Source organism: Tamandua tetradactyla, chromosome 1, assembly GCF_023851605.1.
Source record: "Tamandua tetradactyla isolate mTamTet1 chromosome 1, mTamTet1.pri, whole genome shotgun sequence".
Lineage (NCBI taxonomy): Eukaryota > Metazoa > Chordata > Mammalia > Pilosa > Myrmecophagidae > Tamandua > Tamandua tetradactyla.
The window spans coordinates 212,266,589-212,273,058 of NC_135327.1; positions in this window are offsets into that span (position 1 = coordinate 212,266,589).

Consider the following 6,470-nt stretch of genomic DNA (forward strand, 5'->3'; position numbering starts at 1 on the left):
GGAAGAAGGGAGCACAGAAAGAATGAAACACATCTATCATTTTCTAAATCAGTAAGGAACTCTCAAACTCTTTTTAACAGCTTTATTGAGATATAATTCACGATAACTATGTTTTTAATATTGTGAATCACACACACACACACATGAATCTTATAGCTGAAATAGAAGTTTCACAAAGCAACCCTTTCTCTTATTAAATGTGATACATTTGAATCTTTTCTATTCCATTTCATTGCATTACAAAAAAAATGCTGGTCACCATCTGCTAAGTTGATTACACCACCTACTAATGTAGGTTTCTTATACCTATAGCTAGCTTGACAGTCTCTTGCCTGCTTGTTAGCCATAAGATGGAGGAGAGCCTCAGCTCTTTGGGACAAAAGGCAGAGCAGCCAGTGGCTATTTTAAGTGCTCTTTTTTCCCCTCCCCCTCTGTTCTTTAAAAGCTGCCAAACTGAGCCCAACACAGACATTGAATGATTCCCAGGGGTAAGAGGGATGGCTCTGGGTCAACTCATCAGCACAGCACCACCCTCCAGTTCCATCTCTGGCCATAAAAGGAAGTTCAGGGCTAGGCACAGTATGACTATGCAACTGACCAAACTGGAAGGGAGAGGGGACTAAGAAGCTGGGCTCTCACTTCCAGCCAACATAATATTTGTGTTTAAAGCATATCCTTTGGGTTATAAGTCACAGGTCTCCACTTAATGAACACTTAATGTTTGCCTTCCTTTAAAAGGGGACAGTAAGAAGAGGAAAGAATAAACATATGTTAATGTCAGGATCTAATCTCTTAGTGCAGAAGTCAGAGGTCTGCTCCGACTTCTCTGGGAACCGCCAAGTGGGACATGATGAGTTCAACCTTTGCAGCAACTCACTGTCTGTTGGAGAAGCAGCATCTCTCAAATGCAAGCTGGATCTCTTTCAATCATTAACTTACATCTTCAGTAGCTCCCCGTCATTCTCACTACAAAGTCGAAGCATAAACGTGCAAGATCCTTCATGGTCTGGCACCCTCCTTGCTGTCCATCATGTTCTCTTTCCTCCTGGCCGTCCTGCCTCCCTTCCCAGCCCCCGCCCACACCCATTCTGTCCATTACCCACCACCACACCCACGAACTCCCCAGACACCCAGTGTTTCTCTAGGCTCCAGCCAGGAACGTGCACCTTCTTGCCTCTTCTCAGGCCACAGTCTCCAAGAAGCCTCCTTTAATCCCACAGGACTCAATTTGACACCTCATAGGACCCAGTCATCTCTGTTTTACAATTTTTACCAGTTTTCTATATTCTATTTTATTCTATTCTATTTTGTTCTATTCCATTCGATTAGATGCTATTTCATTCCTTCCCCACTGCTTTGGTTTACAGGGCTGCTCAAGCAAATACCATGAAATGGTTTGGCTTAAACAATGGGAATTTATTCACTCATGGTTTGAGCCTGAGTAAATGTCCAAATCAAGGCATTATCAAGGTGATGCTTTCTCTCTCAAAACTGTGGCATTCTGGGGCTGGCTGTCAGCACCACTTACTCCTTAGCTTGTCACTTGGCAAGGCACTTTACAGTATCTCCTACTCTCTCCTTTCCCTTCCTGGTTCTGTGGATGGTTAGCTTGCCTCTGTAGCTTTCTCTTTCCCTCTCTCCCTATGTATGAATTTCATTCCCCTTCAAAAGGAATGTAACAGGATTAAGTAATAGAATTAAGACCCATCCTGAATGAGTTGGGCCACACCTTAACTGAAGTAACCTCATCAATCCTACTTACAATGGATTCTCACCCACAAGAATGGATTTTATTTAAGAACAAATTTTTCTGGTGTACATACAGCCTTAAACCACCACAGTCCACCTCTAGACCCCCCAAAGACATGTTCTTTCTATATGCAAAATGCATTCATTCCACCACAATATCCCAAAAGCCTTAAGTCATCTCAGAAACAATGCTTATGGGTTATGGGTGTGGTCTGTCCCTCCATCTGTGGACCTGTGAAACCTAGAGAACAAGTTACCTGCTTCCAATATATAATGGAAGGACAAACCTAGGATAAACATTTCCATTCCAAATAGGGAGATATTGGAAGGTAAACAGGGGTCTCAGGTCCTACACAAATCCAAAACCCAGCAGCATAAGTGCCACTAGATTTCAACACCTGAGGATCATCTATAGAACTATGCTTTGTCCTCTGAGCCTGATGAAGTGGCAGTACCACCACACCTGAGGCCTTCCACAATGGCCATGCTCTCCCTGAGCATTGGGATAAAGGGCCCACCCTTACTGAGCACTGATGTAGAGACAAGACTCTGCAATCCCAGGGCACAGGCCCCACCTTCTCCAAACATTGGGATAGGAGCGCTCTTCCTGAACAATGGGGCAGAAGCCCTGCCCTCTGGAAGTGCTGGGGCAGACTTGCCCTTTCCACATGCACAGGTAAGTCCACACTCTTTGCCCGAGGTGATGTCTTCTGTCCAGACTTCAATTTCCATGGTTCTGCCCTTCAATGATTGTTCCTTCAATTTATCCCTTCTCTGGCCCTTTTAGTCTAGTCCAGCAGTGGTTCTGCTCACACAAATCTCACAAAACAACTTGTCAGTTTTGCATGTAGTTCACAGGGGTCTGAGCCATCCAACAGAAGAGCATTTCACAGATCCTTCCTGGATCATTGGATTTCAAATCCTGACTTACATGGAAAATGCTGACCCAGTTCCATGTTCAGTTAAACCCTCACCATGGACCTTGTGCTAGATTGCTCAAAATTTTCTAAGCCTTCAATTTCTTGTATCTCTGTATTCAGGAGTTCAGTTCTCATCTTATCCGTTTTCTCTCTCATTTCACTGTAAGCTGCAAAGAGAAACCAGGCTGCACTTTCCACATTTAGCTTTGAAATCTCCTCAGCTAAATATCCAAGTTTATGGCTTCCAAGTTCTGCCTTCCATCTGCGATCAGAATTCAATTTCATCAAGTTCTCTGCCACTTTAAAACAACAATCACCTTTCCTCCAGTTTCCAATTTCACATTCATCATTTCCTCCGGAAGCCTCATTTTAAGTACCTTTAGCATCCATATTTCTACCAATAGTCTCTTCAAAGCAATACAGGCCTTTTCCATAAAGCACCTTCCAATTCTTCCAGCCTCTACCTATTACCCAATTCCAAAGCCATTTCCACAGTTTTTGTATTTGCAATAGCAACACTGCACTCTCCTGGTACCAAAATTTGTTCTCGTTTCATGGGTTGCTCAATAAAATACCATGAAATGGGTCAGGTTAAACAATGAGACTTCATTGGCTTGCTGTTTGAGGCTGGGAAAAAGTTCAAATCCAGGCATCATGAAGATGATGCTTTCTTCCTAAAGACTGTTGCATTCTAGGGTTGGCTGCTGGTGATCCTTGCTCCTTAGCTTGTCACATGGCAAGATTTGTGGTGGCATCTCTTGATCTCCCTTCCCTTCAGTGTTTTGTTGAGTTTCAGCTTTTTGCTTCCTGTGACTTTCTCTCTGTCTTTATTTTACTCCCCTTAAAAAGGACTCCAGTAATAGAATTAAGACCCATCCTGAATGAAGTGGGTCACACTGCAACTGAAGTAACCACTTCTACAGGTCCTACTTATAATGGATTTACACCCACAGGAACATATTTTTCTGGAGTAGATACAGCCTCAAACCACAACACCCACTAAGCTCTAAGCACGTGCAGGCAGGGACTGCTTGGACTGCTGCAGTCCCCGTGCTGACAACTAGTAGCCTCTCATATGTGAATCAGACTTCACATGTCAAATATAGGCCAGAAAAATTCAAAAAGTAGTAGCCAAGGCCCTGGGAAGGAGTGGAGACACAGAGCTGACATACTTGAATGAGTGACTTGAAGAACATTCTCTATCTTGGAAAGCAGGCTAACATCTCTGCCTTCGTGTTTCAAGACTTAATTTTAAAAGCTAGGAATATAGATGAAGTTTATTTAATCTCATATTAATATATGTGTGCAGACATACAAAAGCTCAGCCACAGAACTTGAGCCAAACCTTCTGCTTTTTAAACAATTTAATCACAAGAGAGTTTGTAAACAAGGATATAGGCTCCAAAAGAAAGTGCCCATCAAGACCTATGAATAATTGAGACAAATAGTTATGACAAGAACGAGAATAATCAGAAAAATAATTAACTTTGAATGAGTATTTCAGGAATTCATAAATGCTATCTGAAAGTAGCCAACTCCAGGAAATATTTCCAGAACTACATTTCATAGCAATAAGTTTGAGCCCCGTTGCTAATATAATTGATGTATTTCCTGGAATATTGCCAGAATATAACTAACAAGATATGAAAAACAACTCTAATCCAAGGAATCTTAAATGGAGAATAAAAAGCAGAACAGCCAGAGAATGGTTCTAGAAAAAGAGCTGCGGGTCAGGGTATCAGTGTCTCTCCAAAATATTTTGAGGGAAAGAAGCACCTGGACTCCGGACATTCAGCACTGGTTCCTAAAGCCAAACTGTGTGTCCATTCTTTCTCTCTCTCTCTCTCTCTCTATCTCTAACATCTTGGTAGAAAAACCCCTATACATTATCATTCCATATATATACCAAACTGCATTTTCACACTGGTTCCTGATATCCTGATAATTCTACCCACCTGGAAAATCCCACACTATTACTAAGGGGTCCTGTTTTGTATCAAACTTGCACTCTGTTTATAAATAAGCTTCCTATAGTTTCTATTTCTATGACTCAAATCACTAGAAAAAAAAGGTTTTAATCTGAAAAAATCCATTAGTCAAACGTTGGACCTTACAGAGAATCTTAGTGTTTCCTTTTTTATTTTTTATTTTTGGCCTTGGTTTCAGTTAACTCAAAGCCAAATACAACACTCAAAGAGAGAAATTATGCTGACTGTAAGTACATCTGTATATTTGTTTCATCATCTGAAGTTTATGCTTACATTTGATTCACCTTTATATTTCTCCTTATTTTTTGGTTGCCTGATTTAAAAAAAAAAAAAAAAGAACGATCTGAGAGTAAGGCTGGAAAAGAGTTTCAGAGCCCTCAACTAAGATCAAATCTTGGAGCAAAAGCAGAAGACACAGTGGCCAAGAAACTCAGAATAACAGAACCTCTGAGCTGCAAAAGCAGTTCCCGAATGGAGAGGAAACAAAGGTTTCTTATTTGTAGCCCTATTGACAAGGCTTTTAAAGCAAATGTAGTTTTAGCCAAGGAGAGACTGAGGTCAAATGAGGAAATGACATAACATGGTATTTATTCCTTGGGCAGCCTCTTGGACTGGGTTTGAGGCCCATGATTAGAGGAGTAAGAGCCAAAATCCAACAGAACCCCTTCACTGGAGAATCCACTGGCAGGGTGTACCCGCAGAGCCCACTCCAGGGTGGCCCTCCCATTCCCTGCAAGGACTGGGGGCCATTCTTAATGGGATTTCTCTCCTTCATTTGTCTGGCTGTTGCTGGCATATTAAAGTTGTTGATTATTTTGAATTTTGGCATGTAACCGAAGTCACATTCTAATAGTTCAGAAACTACATTAATATTTCTAAGTAACCAACTATATTTTCTCCAGAATAATTTCATCTTCCTTGTTAATGATAAATAACACTTCTTCAGTCTGTTGCTTGCCCTTCCAATTGGGGATAAGGCCAACTCTTTTAATGTCAGGTGTGAGCATGGATGTTAAAAGAGTAAACAGCTCTAACACCTCCATAGTCTTAAAGTAAAGAAAGTGTAGACTCAAACACTAAGGCAATAGAAAGGAGGAGATGTATCAGACAGATAGCCTAGGGAAAGCATTGGCAATAGCTTCTGTTTTTTCACAGTGATGAAGATAAGATATACTAAATATCTTTCCCAAAAAAATAGCTAAGGTTTTGGGTAAAACATTTAAAAATATATTTTTAAATGCACCACTAAGCTGGCATCAAAAGCAGGAGTCTGCGAAAGCAAATAAAATAAATTTTAAAAGGTTGAAACCAAAGCGGTTTTTTTTTTTAACCACGAAAATTTCCTCTATTTTGTCAGCTGCATGGAACATTGGAAATACAACCTATAGCCTACAGCAAATGAGGAGTTACAAACCTGAGGCTTTAAAGGGCTGCATCTTCAGTTTAAAGGTAAACAAGGGTAAAAATCACCAAGTAGAAGGAAACAGAAAGGACAAGTATCTAACCTGACATTGGTGCTGGGAAAACCATCAAGCCTTGAGAACTCATAACAAATAGTACTTACAGCATTTTAAAATTCAAATTCATGCTAGCAGTGTAGTTCAAAAATACCTTGACAGCATAATTTAAATTGAAATGGTACCAGGTTGGTGATAACTTCATCTCTACCTCATTCAAATTTAAGTCCTCTTGGAAATAATGCAACCCAGTCTTCAAAAATCTCTCTACATAAAATTCCAAGGAACATAAGTCCAAATTCAAAAGTCAAGACAACAGAAGGAAACAAAGCACTATGGGTGAATCCATGACCAAA